We start from the raw sequence: 22,075 nt of genomic DNA, 5'->3' as shown, positions 1-22,075 counted from the left end.
TTGTCCACCTCCCCCCAGCCACTCTTAATCATATTTTCCTACTTTATATTCTTTGTAGCACTTAAGGCCATCTGACATTATTTTGTTTATTTGTCTACTTACTGCATTTTGTTATTTCTAAGATGAACATTTTTTTCACGTTTGTATTTCTGAAATCAGAGTGGATCTTATCATCCATGGTGTGTCATTAAGGCCATGACATAGTCGAAGTGCCTGGGTGTGCGTGAACATCAAAATGACCAGCATCCAAGTCTGAAGTTCCCTTCTGCAGCGAACATATGTAATTAATATGAAACTGACCAGTGTCAGCACGTGGGGAGGAAATCTTGAGTGGACAGAGAGCCCTCTTTGAACCACTATGAATGTCGTGGTTGTAGGGATGGAGGGGAGGACTTGAGCAAATCATACATGTTTAGCAACATTGTTGAAGTAGGAACCAAAGCAGAAAACCTGTATACAATTTTAAAGTCTGCTGAAGAGCCCAGCACTCACGACTTCTAATCCTTTTATGGATTCTTTTGAGAAATGGCACATCGTCAGTGCTATGGGTGAATGCACAGAGGATAAGTGAGTGTGGGAAAAACCCAGACATTGATGAGTTTGAGTTGAAAAGTGAGTCATAAGGGTTGGGCTCAGTATAAAGAAGTTTGAGGAATAACAACCAATTTATTTCACTTGTATTTTCATTTTTATGTATGCACAATAGTAATATGTGATAAAAATCTGTCTAATTAAGTCTCAAAGAACTCTTTCAATAAATAAAATTAAAAATTCTAAGCGATAAGAAAGCATTGTGTCATGATTTAATTGGGAGTGTATTTTTCTTTCATAGATGAACAAAAAATAATGGTGCTTCTTGCAATTGTGTGTCTTAGAGTTGATGAAATGTGTTATTTTTGTCTGAGGCTGCTCTCATCGCAAAGACATCTGCTGTGTCATTCAATTCAATTTCAGTTGAGTTTAAACAAGGCCTCTGGCCGTTTAGAAAAGTTGGCTCATTTGGACTCAGAGGCCACTGTGATTTTAAATTTGACCATACCTGAGCCAGAGAAGAGCTGGAGTCTTGCTTCTCGTGTCCATTGGGTGTCTAAGCCTCAGATGCCCACAGGTGTCTCTGGGTGGGACTAGGCCCCTCGGCACCAGAGGAATATCCATCCCCAGACCTTGGGCATGTCTTGTCTCACCATCACAATTTTTCTGCTGAATTCATGAATCACCTGTACTGTTATTTAATTAATATTTTTCTCTTTTGAAAACTTTTATTTTTCAATAACTGTAGACTAAAAAATATTACAGAGAGGTCCTGTTGATCCTTCACCCAGTTTCAATGGTAACATCTTAATAAAGATATCAAATAAACGATATCAAAAATAGGAAACTCACGTTGGTACAATTCATTATGCTGCAGACCTTATTCAGATTTCACCAGTTTTTGCACGCACTTGTGTGTGTGTGTGTGTGTGTAGGCCTATGCAATTTTATTACTTGTGGACACTATCAAGACACAGAACTGTCTGTCACCACGAAGGAGCTCCCTGTGCTGCCCCTGCATCATCTCACCCCCCAGCAGCCACTAATCTGTTCTCCATTTCTGTAATTTTGTCATTTTGAGAGTATTATATAAATTGAATTATACAGTATGTATGATTGTTTTTTTCACTCAGTATAATGCCCTTGAGATTCATCCAAGTTGTTGAGTGTATGAATAGTTTGTTTTCTTATTGCTTAATAGTATTCCATGGTAAAAGGAAGAAGTGAAACTGTCACTATTTGCAGATGACATGATTTTATATATAGAAAACCCTAAAGAATCCACCAGAAAACTTTTAGAAGTAATAAACGAATATGGTAAAGTTGCAGGATACAAAATCAACATACAAAAATCAGTTGCATTTCTGTACACTAACAACGAAGTAGCAGAAAGAGAAATTAAGAATACCATCCCATTTACAATTGCAACAAAAAGAATAAAATACCTAGGAATAAATTTAACCAAAGAGGTGAAAGATCTGTACACCGAAAACTATAAAACATTTCTGAAAGAAATTGAAGAAGACACAAAGAAATGGAAAGATATTCCGTGCTCTTGGATTGGAAGAATTAACATAGTTAAGATGTCCATACTTCCTAAAGCCATCTATAGATTCAATGCCATCCCTATCAAAGTTCCAACAACATTTTTCACAGAAATAGAACAAAGAATCCTAAAATTCATATGGAACAACAAAAGACCCCGAATAGCTAAAGGAATCCTGAGAAAAAAGAACAAAGCTGGAGGTATCACACTCCCTGATTTCAAAATATACTACAAAGCTATAGTAACCAAAACAGCATGGTACTGGCACAAAAACAGACACACAGATCAATGGAATAGAATCGAAAGCCCAGAAATAAACCCACACATCTATGGACAGCTAATCTTTGACAAAGGAGCCAAGAACATACAATGGGGAAAAGAAAGTCTCTTCAACAAATGGTGTTGGGAAAACTGGATAGCCATATGCAAAAAAATGAAAGTAGATCCTTACCTTACACCATACACAAAAATTAACTCCAAATGGATTAAAGACTTGAATGTAAGACCTGAAACTGTGAAAGTTCTAGAAGAAAACATAGGCAGTACGCTCTTCGACATCGGTCTTAGCAACATCTTTTCAAACACCACATCTGACCGGGCAAGAGAAACAATAGAAAAAATAAACAAATGGGACTACATCAAACTAAAAAGCTTCTGCACAGCAAAGGAAACCATCAACAAAACGAAAAGACAACCTAACAATTGGGAGAAGATATTTGCAAACCATACATCTGATAAGGGCTTAATCTCCAAAATATATAAAGAACTCATGTATCTCAACAACAAAAAAACTACCAACCCAATTAAAAAATGGGCAAAAGACCTGAACAGACATTTCTCCAAAGAAGATATACAGATGGCCAACAGACACATGAAAAGATGCTCAAAATCACTAACTATCAGGGAAATGCAAATCAAAACTACAATGAGATATCACCTCACGCCCGTCAGAATGGCTATAATTAACAAGACAGGAAACAACATGTGTTGGAGAGGATGTGGAGAGAAGGGAACTCTCATACACTGCTGGTGGGAGTGCAAACTGGTGGAGCCACTATGGAAAACAGTATGGAGATTCCTCAAAAAATCAAGGATAGAACTACCATATGATCCAGCTATTCCACTGTTGGGTATTTATCCAAAGAACTTGAAAACACCAATTTGCAAAGGTACATGCACCCCTGTGTTCATTGCAGCCTTATTCACAATAGCCAAGACTTGGAAGCAACCTAAGTGCCCATCAAGGGACGAATGGATAAAGAAGCTGTGGTATATATACACAATGGAATACTACTCAGCCATAAGAAACGACGAAATCCAGGCATTTGTGACAACATGGATGGACATTGAGGGTATAATGCAAAGTGAAATAAGTCAGAGGGAGAAGGCCAAATACCGTATGATTTCCTTCATTAAGTAGTAGATAATAACAACAATAAACAAACACATAGGGACAGAGATTGGATTGGTGGTTACCAGAGGGGAAGGGGAGGGTGGAGGGTGAAGCGGCTAATTCGGTCCATGTGTGTGGTGATGGGTTGTAATTAGTATTTTGGTGGTGAACATGATGTAGTCCATGCAGAAATAGAAGTACAATGATGTACACCTGAAATTTTTGCAATGTTATAAACCAATGTTACTGCAATAAACAAATAAGCTAAAAAAAAATAAATAAAAAAAAAAATAAAAAAAGAAAAAAAAAAGAGAAAAAAAAAAAAAAGAATAGTATTCCATGGTATAGAGGCCCCACAGTTTATTTAATCATTTATCTGTTGAAGGACATTCGGGTTGTTTCCATTTATTGGCTATTGCAAATAAAGCACCTATAAACATGTGTATATGGGCTTGTATGTGAAAATGACTTTTCATTTCTCTGGAAGAGATGCCAAAGTGCGGCTGCTGGCCTGTCTAGTAGGTGCGTGTTTAACTTCACAAGAAACTGCCAAACTGTTTTTCAGAGTCACTGTTACGTTTTACACCAGCCATGTGTGGGTGATCCAGTTCATCCACACCTTTGCCAGTATTTGGTATTGTTGGTAATTTTATTCTGGCCTTTTTGATAGGTGTGCAGTGAAGTCTCATCCTGGTTTTAGTTTGCAGTCCCTGATAGCTGATACGCTGAGCGCCTCCTCGGGTACTTCTCGATCCCTCCGCTTGTCCTCTTGGTGGAGTGTCTGCTCATGTCTGTTGCCCATTTTCTGATTGGATTGTTTTTCCTATTGTTCAGTTTTGAGAGTTCTTTATATATTCTGGATACTAGTCTTTTGTGAGGTATGTGGTTTGAAAAAATTTTCTTCAGTATTTTTTTCATAAATACAATCTTTTTAGGGAAGTTTAAGATTCACATCAAAATTGAGAGGACAGTACAGAGATTTCCCATATACCCCACATCTGCACAGCCTCCCCCACTATCAGTATCTCCCATCAGATGGTGCATTTGTTACAACTGATGAACCTACACTGATACACCATCACTCGAACTCCATTGTTTACATTAAGGTTCACTCTTGATGTTATGTATTCTGTGGGTTTGGAAAAATGTATAATGACATGTATCCTTATTATAGAGTATTTTCACTCCCCTAAAAATCCTCTGTGCTCTTCGTATTTATTCCTTCCCCCCTACCCCTGGCAACACTAATCTTTTTTACTGTCTCCATAGTTTTATCTTTTCCAGAATGTCATATAGTTGGAATCATACAGTGTGTAACCTTTTCAGATTGGCTTCTTTCACTAGTAATGTGCATTTGAGTTTCCTGTATGTCTTTTCATAGCTTGATAGCTCATTTCTTGTTAGCACTGAATAATATTCCATTGTCTGGATGTACCACAGTTTATTTACTCCTTCACTTGCTGAAGGGCATTTTGGTTGCTTCCAAGTTTTAGCAATTACGAATAAAGCTGCTATATCCATCCATGTGCAGGTTTTTTTGTGGGTATAAGTTTTCATCTCCTTTGGGTAAATACCAAGGAGTGCGAGTTCTGGATCATATGAAAGAGTATGTTTAGTTTCATCAGAAAGCACCAAACTGTCTTCCTAAGCGGCTGCAACATTTTGCATTCCCCCCAGCAATAAGCGTTCCTGCCGCTCCACACCTTAGTCAGCATTGGTGGTGTCAGTGTTCTGGATTTTGGCCATTCTAATAGACGTGTAGTAGTATCCCACTGTTGTTTTAATTTTCAATTACCTAATGACATATAATGTTGAACATCTTTTCATATGCCTATTTTCCAACTGTATATCTTCTTTGGTGACGTGTCTTTTAAGGTCTTTGGCTCATTTTTTAACGAGGTTTTTTGTTTTCTTATTGTAGAGTTTTAAGAGTTCTTTGTATATTTTGGATAACAGTCCTTTGTCAGATGTCTTTTGCAAATATTTTCTCCCAGTCTGTGGTTTGTCTTCTTATTCTCTTGACACTGTTTTTTGGACATCAGACATTTTTAATTTTAATTAAGTCCAGCTTATCAATTCTTTCTTTCATGGATCATGCTTTTGGTGTTGTATCTAAAAAGTCATTGCCGTACCTAAAGTCATCTAGGTTTTCTCCTTTGTTATCTTCTGGGAGTTTTATAGCTTTGCATTTTGCATTTAGGTCTATGATAAATTTTGAGTTAATTTTTGTGAAGAGTTTAAGGTTTGTGTCTAGATTCATTTTTTTGCATGTGGATGTCCAGTTGTTCCAGCACCACTTATTCAATAAAGCTTGTTTTTCATCCTGTTAACAATGTCTTTTGCAGAGCAAAAGATTTAGTTTTAATAAAGTCTAAACTATTGATTTTTTTTCTATTAGAGATTGTATTTTTGGTGTCGTGTCCAAGAACTCATTGCTTTGGTCTCAAAGCTTTTATCCTATGTTTTTGTCTAAAAGTTTTATGGTTGTAAATTTACATTTAAATATATGATCCACTTTGAGTTACTTTTTGAATAAGGTGTGAGGTTTAGCATAGATTTTTCTTTTTTTTTTTTTGTGAGGAAGATCAGCCCTGAGCTAACATCTGCCAATCCTCCTCTTTTTTGCTGAGGAAGACTGGCCGTGGGCTAACATCCATGCCCATCTTCCTCCACTTTATGTGGGATGCCGCCACAGCATGGCCTGCCAAGTGGTGCGTCGGTGCGTGCTTGGGCCGCTGCAGTGGAGCACACGCACTTAACCGCTTGCGCCACCGGGCTGGCCCCTCTTTTTTCTTTTTTTGCCTGAGACATCCAATTGCTCCAACATCATTTGTTGAAAAGATTATTCTTCCTCCATTAAATTGCTTTTGCATTTTTGTCAAAATCAGTCAAGCATATTTGTGTGGATCCATTTCTGGGTTCTTTATTCTTTTTCATTGATCTATGTGTTTATCTCCATCAATACCACACTGTCTTGATAACTTGATAGTAAGTCTTAGAATTAGATATTGTGATTCCTCCAACTTTATTCTTCCTTTTCAAAATCATTTTAGCTATTCTAGTTCATTTAGATTTCCATCTAAGCCTCAGAATAAAATTAATATTTTTATTTAAATTGGTGATTAAATCTATTTAAAAGAGAAACCCTCAAGTTTGGTCTGTTAGCTAGGGCTATACTGTCTAAGTCACATTAACATAAAAACTATAACTACTACAATTAAAAAATTCATCTGTAAACCATGTGAAATGATCTCACGAACCACCAGATTGGTCTGGACCGTCATCTCCCAGCACCCTGTATTGGGAGGGAGGCTCTCTGCAGAATGCTGGCTGTGCCCCCTTGGGGAAACTCACATGGTTCTGTCCTTTGTCTAGGGCTGGCTCAGTGGTGGCAGACTGACTCCACAGCTGTCATCTTTAGGATGGCTTGCAGCTTATGGGTTGGCCCAGAAGGCAAGCTCTGCCCAAGTGAGAGGCCCTACATGGACTAAATGAACCAATTAGATATTCTCTTGGCACATTTGAGTGTCAGGCAGAAAGAGTCAGGAGTTGGCAGTGGGAATAGGATGGAAGCCATGAGGAAGCTGAGAGGTGAGGGAGCGATGCATGCAGAAAGCAGTAGTCACCGATGTGAAGAGTAACTGATTCCCCTGGTGGGAAGTGCTTGAGCAGGGACCTGTGCACCTCCTCTGGGCTGGCAGCACCCTGGGAGGATGGGGAGCTAGACCACAAGGCACGCGAGAGCTGTCCTAGGTTCTGAACAGCCTTCTTCCCTCCAGGAGACCTCACCTCTGTGGCTGGGATAGTTTGAGTCCTCTTCTTAAACAACTACTCCGTGTTTGAGGTAGTGTTTCCAAAGCTTGGGGTTCACAGCAGTTGTGGAGCACAAGACGACTTCAGGTAGTGCAGAACCTGGCGCTTCCCTTGCATGACGAAATGGGAAACTACTCCCTTTCCAACCACGTCAGCCTAGATCAGTAGGTCCTTAACACCTGGCCCCTCCAACCCCTTTTAACAAAGAGAGGTGGCCTGGGCTTTAGAGCTTTTGAAGAGCAATACTCTCTAGCTAGAGTTTCATAATATCGTTCTCTTTCATTGTGTTTTTTTTTAAAATAGTAATTTGCTTGCACATATAGTGCCTAGTACATAGCAGAGGTTCAAATTCTCAGCCAATGAATGATTGAATGAATTGGATTTTTTTCATTATTCCTTGGTTTTTGTCTTTTTACTCCAACTGACTATGAACTCCATGAAGGCAAGGACTGTGCTTTTGTTTTTCCTTTACCATTTTGTTCCTGGGGCCAAGCAAAGTGCTGGCATAGGAAGTTCTCGGATACATGAACATTGCCTGTCCTGGTTAGTGAGTGGATAGGTGGTTGGAAGTCACCAGAAAGTCAAGGCTTTCAGGCTATCCTTGCTGCCCATTTTGGCTCTGGGAGGAAGCTGACGTAACTGGTTAGTGTAGGCCCAGTTTGGTGTCCACGTCAGAAACTTGGCTCATTGTTCCCTCCTTGAAAGCCTCTTTGCGAGGGTGCTGGTCTCTGCACTTATTCCCCTACACACATACTCTCTTCCTTCCCTCCTGGGACGGGCCTCCTCCTCACTTCAGCCACAGCAGCCTGGCCCTACCTTCTCCAGAACTCACACCCACCTGGGACTTCACTGTCCAGGAGAAAACTTTCCTGTGCCTGCACTGGGTCCTGCCCTGGGGGGTCCTACCAGAGTCGAGGTGCAGAGTGAGATGGCCAGCTTTTCTTCTTTGAGGGTGGGCAGTCAGCTGGAACATGAGCCTGAACTTTAATTTCACTTTCTCTTTTTTTTGGCCTCTAATAATTTGCCAAGGGTAGTATTGCAAGCCCGGCTGAAGATTTCCTTAAAAGAAAACCCCCAACCAGGCCGGACGCATTAGTGTTGTCAGCACGACCGTTACCCTCCTTCAGAGGAAAGGTCAACAAATAATTTCAGCTTTGTTTAAAGCCTCTTTAATGGATTCTATAAAATGCTCTAATTACCAATGATTATCTGCCGAAGCGCTTGCAAGCTTTTTAAAGCTTTTCTACACCCATTTCACTTTGCTCACACAGAGTTCAAGTTCTATGGTGTACTTAAGCAAGAGGAGGCATTTGTTTTCTTTCTTTTCCTTATTTTTTTTTAATCATGTAATTTGGAGTGTTTATAAGGCAGGCGCGTCTTCTCTCTTTTTGGTCTGAAGCAGAGAGGTTTTCCTCCACTTTCCATCTGTTTCCATCTTGTCACCCAATAAGAAATTAAATGCCATCGAAGTGATATGGAAGGCTCTTTCTTACCCAGTATAACATAATTGCCTTCTGGTTTACTCAGAATCCTCACATGCGTTGTCTCCTTTGAGTCCAACGAGGGGGCTTTGAGGATCTGCCTAGACCCAGTTTTCTACTTCTGCTGCACTATTGACATTTGGGCTGGATCATCCTCTGTTGCTGGGCTGTCTTGGGCACTGTAGACTGTTTAGCAGCATCCCTGGCCTCTACCCACTGGATTCCAATAGCACTGTCCCTTAGATGTGACAATCAAAAATGTCCCCAGATGTTGCCAAATGTCCCCTGGGGGGGGTGCAAAATCACCCCTAGTTGAAAATAGTTTTCAGATGAGGAGGCCAAGGCTCAAAGGGCTTGCCCAAGGCCCTATCTGTGGGAGCTGTAGAGCTGGAATCTGCTGGCGCGTATGGACCACAGTAGCCCCCAAATCCAGTAGAGTGCACCATTATTCCCCTCCCATCCCCTGTTCAACTTCCGTGCCTGTTCTCCTGTCCTAGTCATTTCCAACACGAATGCCTCTGTTCAGCACACTTATTTCTCTGAGTTTATGTGTTTCTGCTTCTGCTCTTCTGCCCCCTAAGTTGCACCCTCTAGAAGACAGCTCAGACATCTCATTTGAACTTTCTAGTGTCCAGCAGAGGCCTGTGGGCAGGACGCTATAAAACTCCTTCAGGGAATCTGCCCCTCAGTGACCCTGGGAGCTTGGTCAGCTCCTGGCCACAGGCTGCCCATCCCCTCAGCCTGGAGAACTGAGGAGTGGACCCACTGGGGTGGGAGAGAAGATGCACTGATAGCACCCTATGGTCCTGAGGAATCCTCTGCATCCTTTATGTTCCCTGTGCTGCCAGAACCACAATCTCAAGTTCATTGATAACCATTTGGGGCACCCGTGTTAATACCAAGCTGAGAGTGTCCTGAGGCAGTGAATTCTGACCTGCCTGGTTCCCAGTATCTGTCTTTGTCTGCCTCTCTTGCTCTCTGGATGAAAGAGTTGATTTGGGTCAAGCCACCACTGGAGGAGTTCATGCGAGTACACATATGTGTGTGTGTGTTGTCACTGGTAACGATGGTGTTCAAGGAGACAGGATTCTTTCGTCTTAGGTCTTACACAATTTGGAAATGTTGGATTAAATGAAGTTAACTAGGATTCTTTATTGCAGGACTTCTCAGAGCCTTAACCTGCTCCTGTGGTCTGTGATTATCCCAGAGCAATACAGGATGCAACAGTTCCCAGAGCAATTTGACCACAGTAATTTGACTTTTTCTCTTCATGGAGTATCTCATGCTACCCTTCACAGAATATTCCTTGGGAAAAGTGTCACTGAGATATGAAAGTGCACCTCAGCCCGCTTCATTGGCTGGTTCTAAGGTAGCTTTGAAACTGGAAAGCACGAGAGATGTCCAAATGTGGAAGCCCAAGCCCTCCTTGGGTGTGATGGCTCTCAGTGGCTGGATTCTGAGCAAGATGCTGGCGAAGAGGAAATCTCTCTCAAAATCTGGGCATCCCCAAAGCTGTGGGGTTCGTCCTGATGATCTGACTGACCTGTCCATGTTGGTCACCACGGGGGTGGGCCTTGTGGCTGGAAGTCATGGGGCGGGGGGAGCTCAGAGGGAGAAATGCCCACCCTTGCCCTCCTCCTCCGAAACCGAAAAGGAGAGGTGAAAGGGCGGAGAGTGCAGAAAGAGAAAGGAAAACAGAAGTTTCCATTTGTACTGGATGGTTTTGTTTTTTTATCTGTTTGCAAATGTTCAGTGTAATGGTTTGAAACCCAGCCGTGTAGCTGCCGCCGCCCACACACAGAGCTGCAGTGGCAATGAGCTTCAGCAGGCAAACCATATCACCAGCGCCGGCCATTAAACCCGAACCCACACCAGGGCAGGCTGCACACCTACCCCCCGCTGTCCCTCTGCCAACCCCCCACCACCCCAGCACCCCCCGACACCCACCACCCTCCACACACACAAGTTTTTAAAAAAAATTTCCAGCACTCGGTTTTCTCTAGAGAAGGCATAAAGAGAAGCAAAGGCAGAGATGGGACGAGCAGGGAGAATACTCCTGCCTCATCGGAGCCACCGGTTTTCGGGAGAGCGCAGCAGCCCCCACCTGCCTGTGGACTGACCACTTAAAGGTGAGAGAGGTCTTTGTGATTTCTTTATGCACCTGGAGGTCTGGGATGCAAGGCCAGATGAAGGGACCTTAATCATTGAGCCTTGTCTGTTGCCTCCCGAGTGATTATATGAGGCAAGCATGATGGATGCTTCCTTCCAAGCACACGCAGTTATCTCTGACACAAGCCCCCACTCAGGTCCCTGTGAGAGCTTTTGAAGCAGGGGGCTTCTAATCCCTGCTCCTCCACCTTTCAGCACAGCCTCCTAAGTCTGAGATGTGGATTAAGGTCTGATCCTGCCTTTGGCTTGACCTGTTGCTTTCCAACTGAGGCTGCTGACCCTGCCTCCCTCGAGCGAGCACTGACCCATTCTTTTGGGGCCATATGGACTGGTTCTCCATCCAAGGGGCTTTGGGAAACCTGTTTCCCCAGTGGCCCCAAGCCCGGTAATCAGAAGCAATCAGACCCAGCTGTCCAGCTAATCTGTATGAAATAGGCTTCCTTCCCAGTAGAAATCAACAAAGTTTAAAATAGAAGGGACTGTAATCGGAAACGAAGCTATAGAGTTCTGTGTGTGATGCAACAGGCAGAAACATCCGCATGGAAAATATTAAGTACAAATTACATAGCTCACAACCATGTGAGCCAGGAAAAGAAATGATTTCCTTGCTTATTAAGCATGTTTGTGGGTCGGAGGGTAGCCGAGTGGGGACATCTCTTCTGGAAGGTTTAAACCTTTCGACAAGAAGGAGAAAAATAAAAGAAGAACAACAAAGATGGAGGGAAGGAAAAAAGGCCATAATGTAACATACATGCAGAAGAGAAGCAGATAACAAAGCTCTGAATTCTGTGTAGTCAGGGGATGAATCAGTTGGCATAGGTCTATTTTTAGTTTCCAAGATCTGCTGTTACATTTTGCCTGGCATTAATTAATGTCAAAGTCATGTTTCATCCACGGGTTTTGAAGGGCCTTAGCGTGTCATTCAAACAGAGGCGTCGAGCCTCACGTATGGGTGCTCTCTGGTCCTTCAGAGTCTGATGTCCGATGCAAACGTGTCCAGAATGTTCTGCTCTCTGACCTTGCCCTCTCCGGGTGTATCCGTTCATCTCCTGGCGCTAGCTCTTCGATGTCTGGCCACTGGCCAAGGAAGAATTGTAATTGTTATGCTTTGTTTTTCAAAAAGGAAAAGCTGTACAAGCTGAAATTGAAAAAAAAAAAAAAAGATGTTGGATCATGGCTTGAAATAAAAAAAAATGGCTTTAGGGGCAGCTCTACCACCACAAAGAAGAAGAATGAGGTCCCTCAATCTCCAAACAAGGCTTATTTTGACAAAGTAGATTTCACGAAGGGAGAATATCCTCCTATGTAGTGTAGGCAGAGTGTCATATCTGAGCGGGACCTAACTATGGGGCTGGGGTTGATTGGATGTTGGCTGAAATTGTGTGTGAGGCTAATTACCCCCAAAAAGCCTATCCCTATTTCAGAGCGAAGGCTGTAAATCTGAAGAGCAATTTAAATGCAGGAGTTATTATGAGCATGGCACCCCAGTTTCTGAGGTGATAACAGGGTAACAGCCAGCTTGAGCAAGAGGCAAGAATGAGCAATGGAAGTCCAAGTGGGAGGTGAAATGTTGGGACAATTGTTTTCATACATTTGCAACAATTATTAGGTCAACACAAGAAAATGTGAAGACATCATGGCCCCTAATTAGAAGAGACATCCCTTATACTCTGTTAAATTATTTGGAATATTCTCCTACTATCCTAGAGTCAGAATGTGTCATTGACTACTAGTTGTTTAGCGCCATTTTTCAAGGCCTATGTGTAGTCTTCATTTAGTTCATAAGTCATTTATGGTTGATCCATCCAAGACAGGGGCATGGACAATCTCTTCAGAGTAGGCTGGGAGAGTTCCCATGCTACGTGGGTGGCCTCTCTATTGATTGGAGAAATACAGAGTGTAGATGATCTCTGATGACTGTTGGCAAAGTTAGTTTTTAGGTCCTCAAGAAGCATTACCACCACTGAATTTCTGAAGTTTTTAAGAAGGGTCAGAACCCAGAGGGTGTGAGCAAGCAAGGCAGTTGATCTTGGGTCTCATGCTATGAGGCTTAATTCTGTCCTTTTGCCCAGACAGCTGATTCAGAGAACCTGAGCCCACTCATCTTAGCTATGTGCGTCTGGATGAGTCCTGCCCTCCTGACTACACCACCCTCCTTGAATATTGCTGGTTACATCCTTCACCAGGGCATCTTCCGCCTGGCGTTTTCAGCAGGCACAGTTCTGGGCTGGCAACACCTGTGTTCAGCCTTGACAAGAGGCCATGAGGTGGAGCCAGTGGACGGTCTCTCCATTGGTATCGAGGATCTCTGGCACATTCCAGGCCAGCCATGTCTGCGGCCAGAAATGCACAAGATGCGTTTCCATCTTGGCATGTCAGACAAGGCAGGTAGGTTTTGGGCTCTTGTCCTCTGTTTGAGACCTGACCAGAGGATGCCATCAGGAAATCAAGTGAAAGCTTTATCTGGTCCCCAAAACCTAGAGTCCTTTATCTGCTTTGTGATTTCTTTATCTACAGGGTGGTCTGATATGCAAGAGCAGATGAGGGAATCTTCATCATTGACCCCTGTCTCAGTGGTAATCAAGGTTCTAGTTAGAGAAGGTCTTACTATGGCCTGATGTGCTGCTGGTGAAGGGCTTTACCGGCAGTTCTTCATTTAATCCTTGCAACGGCCCTGCGAGGTTGGTACGGTCCCCATCACCACTTTATGAAGGAGGAAACTGAGCCTTACATGTTTTATTTTTTGCGTTTTATTTTAAAAATACAAAAATTTTGCATTGCACTCCATAGTATGTCCATTGATTTTACTATAAAATAACACTTCCCCCTACAAAAAAATCTTGAAGGAAAATTGTCACTCCTGAGTGAGGCACATGTTTACCTGCAGCATCAGTTGACCTATAGGTCAACAGATGAGGCACATGTTTAACTGTAGCATCAATAGATGGCACCCCTGTGGTACTCTGTCCATTCTGGAAGAACAGGTGCCCCAGCTGAAAAAGCCTGAGCTCGGCCCATTGGAGGGACATACTGCAGAGCCCCGAGTACAGAGGTCTCCGTACATGTTTTTGCATGAGCCTTCTGCATTTGATCATGACTCCCAGTGAAGGGTGGAGCCCCCTGAGTCTGTGCTTCCTTGCTCAGGCCCCCCAGCATAAGTAAGGAATTGGACACATTATCACCTCTGTGTCTGCGGAGGGTCCCAGTTGACTGGCACGCGATGGGGAAGCTGGGCTGAGAGCTGCAGGGGAGGCTCCTATCTCACGTGGGCTGGAGCTCTCCAGGGATGCCCCAGAGCTAGACCCTCACTCCCAAGCGGCCCCTGCCCCCAGGAGCCCCCCTGCCTGCCACTCCTCTTCCTCTGTGACCTGCCGTGGGCCTCACATCCTGAGAGGAGCCCTAGAAACGGGCCCTGTTGATGCAAACACACGTACCCTCTGCCACAGGAAACATGGCCTCACGTTCACAGTGATAAGCATCAGGCTCCTCACTGAAACCAGAGAGGAACAGATTTTAGATTTTTAACTAAATTAGGAAACACATGTTCTCCCTCCCTCCCTCCCTCTCTCTCTCTCCCCCCCTCAGCAATTCTCAGTTTACCTCCCATGTAACCTCTGCCCTCCCTTCCTACCCCACATTGGGAAGCTGGACATGTAGGAAATAAAGTCCATGTTCCTCTGGACTTCAGTAGAAGCTGTGAGAAAACAGGATATTAGTAATCATCGAAGCCAATGGGGCTCAGGCCCCAGGTAGGGGTGTCAGATAAAATACAGTTAAAATTTGAATTCCAGGTACACAACAGATACTTTCTTAGCATAAGCTTGCCTCCAATATTGCACAGGACATACTTATTCTAACATGGTACTCATTGTTTCTTTGAAATTCAAATTTAACTGGGCATCCTGTATTTTTACATATTTGCTACAACTAGTAACTGTAGCATAGTGGACCCACCAGGTGAGACTCAGAAACTTCATCTGGGACATATGGGGCCAGCTTCTCTGTGAGACTTGCCTCCTGGTCCTCTGATAATAATAGAGCGGCCTACTGCCCTCCAGCGGGGGCTCAGCTCCGGGCACACGCTAACGCGTGTGGGGAAAGGTCTTCCTGGGTCTGCCCAATAGAGGAGTGCTGTTATTCATTGTCCAGGGGAGAAACTGAGGCCCAGGGAGGCTAGTGTGACTTGCCGGGCACTCAGTCAGCTCCCTCCTGTCTCACTTCACAGTACTTGCCGGCAGTGGGTGGGGGAGCAGCGTGAGCACTGAGGAGCACCAGGCTTCGGAGGAGCAGTAATAACAGGTTAGCTTGGAAGAGCTCTGTGCAGAGATGGGAACACTGTGTCAACACATGCAAATTATATGCAAATACTCTTGGCCCGCCTGACAGTCTCACCTACATGGATGGGAGACCCATGGGCATGGCCTCCTGCCACCCCGGGTTTCTGGCAGGGCAGGTGTACCAGGCTGAGCACTGCTGGGCCCCTGGAGAGGTCCACTTTCCCAGGGTGCACGTGGGCTGTGGTGGGAGGCGTGTGTGTGTGTGTGTGAGCGAGTGCACGCACGTGCTCTCGCGGCGTTGATGAGGATGCGAGGGGGCTGGTGTGGAGGTGGAGGCGTGAGGCTGGGGGAGCATGTTGATGTGTGCGTGACTTGCCACCTTGATCTGTGAGCTCCTAGCAAGCCACATGGCTCCTGTCTCCTGGGATAACCTCTCCGGAGGCTTCTCTGGCATCTCTCTCTGGAGAGGAGGAGGCAGCCCCTTTCCCTGGGCGTCTTCCTGCTGAGATGCCCAGGATTGGAGACTGTTGACGAGAATAATCACAACAATCATACTATGTTAGCATTCAATGGCTGTTGGAGGTCCACCTGGCCTGTGTGAGCACTTCGTACTTAATTCTCACGAGCCCCTGGTGTTATTATTGTCCCTGCTCCATGGATGAATACAGGGAGGCTTTGAAAGATAAAGTCACTCGCCACAACTAGTGGGACACTGAGCCAAGGTGCACCCCCAGGTGCCACTCACTCCCTCGCTCTGCGATCTGGCCAGGTGGATCACTGCCAAGTGAGCAGAAGAGAGTATAAAGTCTGGATCCTGGGCACAGACTGTCTGAGGAGGGAGCACTATTTTGAAAAGTTCTTGATGGAGATTCACAACAGTTTTAACAGAGCTGGTTTGGGATTTGTGCTCTTAGAGTTAATTGGGTTGGTCTCAAATGTTGGTGCCAGCTGACCCCATGTGTTGGGAGATGTTCTATAAGAGAGGAGCTGAGCCCAGGGAACACTGATGGGGAGGGGGCTGCCCCTGGCCCCTCTCTCTTGTCTGCCAAGGAAGGCAGCTTGGTTTAATGGCAAAGCCTGCTGGGCTGGGGCCAGGTAGCCTGCATCCAAATAGGGTCTGTGCTGATTACTGGCTGAGCGGTTGGGGGCAAGTTGCCTCCCCTGGACAATCTCCCTTTCCCTCCTCTGAAGGGAAGTGGTGTGTGTACTGACTGCCCTGCTCACGGCAGGGCTCTGAGGTCTCCCTGGCCTGTTTCCCTATCAGTTTAGGCTTTTATTAGTCAGTGCCGTGTGCCAGGCACCACCTTAGGCGTTAAGAGCTCCAGTAAAACACAAGGTGTGGCTCTACCTTGAAGATCGTAGAACCCAGGAAACCAAGCCAAATCCCTTGCAAGGGGAGGTTGGTAAAGATGCACCCCAAAAAGGGCCACAGAGAATGTGCTGCTGAGGTTCAGGACAGGGGGGTCACTTCTAGCTGGGAAGACCCGGAGGCCATTGTCGAGGAGGCCGCGTTTGGATCCACGGTGATGGACGGTAGCTTTGGGCATGTGGCCCTCGGGCAGGAGGGGAGCTCCAGGCTGAAGGAAGAGCGAGAGAAGGAGTGAGGAGGGGGATCTGTGAGCTGTTCAGTTGGGGTAGAGAGTTCGTCCACTCATCCACCCCTGCCAGGCCACAAGGTAGAAAGGTCCCTGCCCGATGGGTTTTGCATCGTTAAGAAGGTACCTTGATTGTTTAATTATCATTGTGATGAGCATAGGGGAATCAGACCTGGTCGGGAGCAGGCATCTAAGAAGGCTTCCCTGAGGACCAGAGAACTGAGCTAAGATATGAAGTTTTAATGGGAGGCCATGAGATGGAAAGAACAGGAAAGAATACTTCAGGCCACGAGTGAGGCTCCTGCGGGGGCCCTGGCTCAGGCGGGAACGGAAGGAGCTGAAAGGCCGGTGTGTAGCTGGGGTGCAGACACCAGACGTGGGGCTGGAGATGGGGCTGGGAAGTGAGCAGAGGCTGGGGCTCACAGGCCCTTGCAGGCAGAGGAGATGGCTTAATCCCAAGAACAACGGGGCCGCTGAGGGGTTGTGACTAGAGTGAGGATGTGTGGAGTAATTTTGTGTTTGAAAAACATCCCTCTGGTTATGGAGCAGAGCATGGATTTGTGAGGGGAAAGGGTCAAGGTAGGTAACTGGACTTTAGCCAGCTGTGGTCCGCACAATTCAATCAAAATCCCGCTTGGCTGGTGCCACCATCCCCAGCCCAACAGGCTGAGTGGCTCACTGTTTAGCCCCTGGAATGGTGTCTCATGCAGACCCTGTTCCGAGTTCACCCCCCAGCTTGGCTTCCCCACCACCTTCCTTCGGAGAACATGTGCACTGGCTCCTATCCCACACTCTCGGAGTTCTTCCTCTCTGAGCCAAATTCTGCACAACTGGACCCAAAGAGAACAGGAAGGAGTCAACGAGATATTAAGCATGCCTGAGAACCACTGCCTGACTTTTGAGAAGGTCACGGCCTGATTTTGGTTTGGCCCTCCTCGCTGAGCCGGGCGCATCTTCAGGGCTGGCTTTCCCGAGGAGCAGAAGGCTTGGCAGGAGGGACCGATTGCTTCACCAAGAGAGCGCGCTCCAAGGCCCACAAGGTGAAGTGCTTAATTGCGCTGGCTGTGGCCCAGGCAGCCTGGTGTCCTGGCTGCCAAGGCCTGATTGGGAGGCTGGACGAACATATTTGACTGTCCCAAAGGCCCACCAGCCCACCCTCAGAAGGGCGAGTCAGAGGGAGGGCGCCGCAGCCATGCTGAGCTGCAGAGGGCCATGGACTTGGCAGGACGATGCCTTGGCCAGCATGGCCTCCGAGAGGGAACGGCTGCAGTGCTGCTTCGTGCGGGAGTGAACTCTGTTTTTGAAAAAGCCACAAGCTACTTTTGCTCTCCCAACACAGCTGAGAGGCTTCCTTCCACAGTTGCTTCCCAAGTACCTACTTGGAGCTAGGCCAAGAAAGCTCAATTCTTGTCCACATCTTCAAGGAGCGCATGGTCTAGTGAGAGAAACTGACGTATAAAGCAGTCATGACAATACTCTGTCCCGAGTGCACCGATGAGAAGGCGCAAGCTGCCACGGGACCTGGAGGTGGAGGAGGTTCCCGCTCCTGGGCGAGTCGGGTCACGCCTCCTAGAGGATGGAATACTGAAACAGTCTGGAGCAGATTTTCCCACCTCAAGGATGGGGAAACATGCATCCAGAACTGGGACACCTCCAAGGACGCATACATGCATATTCACACACACTGGTAAATTCCATAGAACGCAGATATAACCCTTTGGGACGGGGACTGTGTGGTCCAGTCTCGGAGCAGCTGTATGAGCACCAGACTCAGTGCAGCAAACAGCAAGTTCTTTGCCTGCGTTCCTGGGGCACTTGGAAGTAGACACGTGATCCACAGCACTACTTGTAAAGTTTCTTCTTTTCCATCCACTCGCTCTCATTCTGTGGCAACTCCAATGTCCTTCTTCTTCAAACTCGGTGAGAAGTTCCTTCCTCTGTTCTGGCCCTCACATTTTTCTCAGTTGCTTTCCTCACCTCCATGCCAAGTCTTATGCTACTTGAAATAAAATTTCTCCCGTGGCCTAGAAAGCTCTTCATTGTTTGTCCTCTGCACACCCTCTGGCCTCATCTTCTGGCATTTTCTTCTTGCTATTACTCTGCACACCCATTGTCTTCTGTTGGTTTTAACTTGCCAAGTGTGCGCTCACCCCAGGGCCTTTGCACTTAACACTCCCTCTGTCTGGAAGCCTTTGCCCTCGGATTTCCCCACAGCTGAATCCTTCTCATCTTCCTGGTCTCTCCTCAGGGGTGCCCCTCCTTCCCTTTCCATCACGACTCGCCATACCACCCCATTTTTCTTTTTTCATCGCACTTATCTCTACCTGAAGTTATCTCACTCATTTCTAGGTTTTCTTAGTCATGGTTATTTCTCTCACTAGAATGTTAGCCCCCCGAGGGCAAGGACCTTCTCCATCTTATTCTCCCCTGATCCTTTCACCTTGAATAGAGCTTGGAACCTGGCTGGAACTCAGGAGCTATTTGGTGAGTGAGTAGCTGTCGAACGCAATTTCCCTGACACCTGGGAGGGGTAATGTCTTCTTCTTTCATTGCTTTTTTTGTTAGTATCTGCCTGTTTGGCTTTTGTCCTCATTTTCTTCCCAATTATCTTGATTATGAATTACATAAAAGACTAAAGAGCAGTCTAGTGAAGACAAAACCCTCTCCAGGCAGTGGGAAGTGAAGGAAGAGATTGCACAAAGCCAGAACACCTTTCAGAGGACAGGAAGGCAAGCCTGGGCACACGCATGCATCAATGTTCTTGTCTGCACACGCCTGTGTATGTGTCCGCATTTGCATGTGCAAGCATACAACGCAATGACACAAACAGTGGCAGCCAGTATTTGGTGGTGTGGGTAATGGCATGGACACTGAGGAGAGGTGGGTCCTGGTCCCACCTCTATGATCTGTAAGATGAGGGGGTGGCAAATTGGTTTTAGCTCAGATGCTGCATCTTACTGGGAATGATTTCCTGGAGGTCTAGGAAAAGAGGCTTCTGATGCCCAGCTCTGTGGGAAGAGTGCTGTGACCAAGTCACCATGGGTGTCGGAAGAGAGGGGGACACGTGCACCTGTACTTGGCATTACTGGGTTAGGCGATCCCTGAAGTACCTTTAGCTCTAACTTCCAGGAGCCTTCATCCTTTGGGAATGGTAAGAGATGGGTGGGGGACCCTGAGTGAAAGGGCGAATTCTCCCACATTGGGAAGACCATCGTCCGAGTCTGGCCTTGAGAGATGTGCTGGCAAACCTCTCCTGGAGGTACGAAGTGATGGGCAACCTAAAGCAAGTCTGGATGAGTTGTGTGTTTTCCCTGGTGCTCAACTAAAGACGCTGAAATTCCCAGCACTTAAAAACAAGTCCTGCTGGGAGCTGGAGCTGGTGGCCCCTGTACTGTGGGAACAGTGACGCCGAGGTCATGCTAGCTCTTCTCTCTGGGTGCAGATGGGACTCTGAACTCTGGCTTTGGAGGGAAATGGGGTGGCTTACAATTTGAGCTCTGCTTCCTTCGAAAACGGATTTGGGAGAACTCACAGTAAGAACGCGTGCAGAGGATAGGACAGTGGGAAGTAAAGCCGGAGTGTGAGAGCAGAGGCCACCAAGAGGAGGAGAAAACCACATCTCCAGGAAGGGCCAGGGTCTCTCAGGCCAGGACTTGGATTCGAGGAGCAATCATCATTTGGTTTCACAAGGACAAAAGGGGTGTTGGCTTGGAGAAGCAGCTGGCAGAGGCTAATATACAAATCTGCGTTTTAATCTGTTTATTTGAATGTTTAAACATATTGTTTTTTTGTAAATACATCCCAAAGACACTGATTAGCCAATCTCCCAAGTGGTGGGGTGGGGTGGGGTCTTAGCCCCGCCATTTTGTTCCCCATCTGGACCAGTGAACTCTTCCCCTTAGAAAAAAATAAGAAAACAATCTCCTTACATCAGAAACTTTTGAGAGTGAGAGGAGGGGGGAACCAATTTTTCTTGTTATAGCTGAAATGTGAGGCTTTTTCTTTCTGGAGTAAAAAATTAATCTACAGAAACAGTGGGTGACGCCAAGAAAATCACTTCAGGTGCTGAAAATGATTTCCCTTTTACACTCTATGATTAAAAGTCTGATCGCCAAGTGCTCAGGAGCCACATCACGTTGTCCTAAATAGGGATACAATTTGTAGGGAACCTAAATGCCCTGCCTTCCCCTCGCTTTTTTTCTGCCACTCAGGCCCTTTCATTATGCGTGACTCTGCAAGAGTGCAGCCAGGGGCGATGGTTTGGTCAAATTAACCGCAGCAGGTAATTATGGCGAGAACATCGGGTGTAATGGGCCCTGGGAGGCTTGTACCTTTCCCCCTACGCGCTGCAATCACCGCCCAGTGCGAGCCGGGAGCCAGCTTGATGGAGTCATCTCCATCAGCGAGATGGGAGCTGTTCCGGAAAGGGTCGGGGAAGGGGGGCATTTGTCCCCAAACAGCCTCTGCTGCACAGGAAGAGGGAACTAGGACAGTTTGGGGGGAACTCTCTTGCAAGTCAGAAGGACATTGTCTTGGCCAACTTCTGCCCTCTGCCCACTGAGCCACTGGTTCTGGTAATGGGCATCCTTCTGCTTCCTCACTCAGCCCTCCCCAGGGGGAATTTGGGCTAGAGAAACCCACCCAAACCCATCCCTGGTATCAGAAAACTCAGAGTTGGAATGGCCAACACACAGTCTGGTTTGGCCTTTCCCAAAGACTGCTATGCAGACCCTGGGTGTACTTTTTTTTTTTAACTTCTTAACTTCTTTAACTTTACGTGCAACATTTTTTTTTTCTTTTTAATAATCTTTTCATTTTGGAATCATTTTAGGTTTGCAGAAAAGTTGTGAAGTTAGCACAGGGAGTTCCCGCCCTCCTTCACCCCAGGTTCCCCCTTGTGAGCATCTTACAGGTGCCTGGGGCATCTGTCATGCCTGAGAAGCAGACTTTGGCACATGACTGGAACTGAACTCCAGAATTCATGAGGATTTCAACAGTCTTTCTGTGAATGTTGTCTTTCTGTTCTAGGATCCAAGCCAGGGTCAGGTGGTATCTTTTGATAGATCTTTTTTTAAAAAGTGTAATCCTTTGGGAGTTATTTTAATGGATATTACAAAACTATATTCACATCAACTATGATGACAGCTTGGGACAAATTACATGATAAAAGTAAGTTAATTTGAAGAAATATGTTATAAATATAAATGAAGATGACAGGCAGCTTGGTGATGAGGAACAAGGCAGGCTGTGGTCCAGCCCTTTCCCTTCAC

The sequence above is a fragment of the Ceratotherium simum genome, chromosome 21 (assembly GCF_057802395.1).
Source record: "Ceratotherium simum simum isolate JZ-2026a chromosome 21, ASM5780239v1, whole genome shotgun sequence".
Classification (NCBI taxonomy): domain Eukaryota; kingdom Metazoa; phylum Chordata; class Mammalia; order Perissodactyla; family Rhinocerotidae; genus Ceratotherium; species Ceratotherium simum.
The sequence above is the reverse complement of the archived record's forward strand: the minus strand, read 5'-3'. Positions refer to the sequence as shown.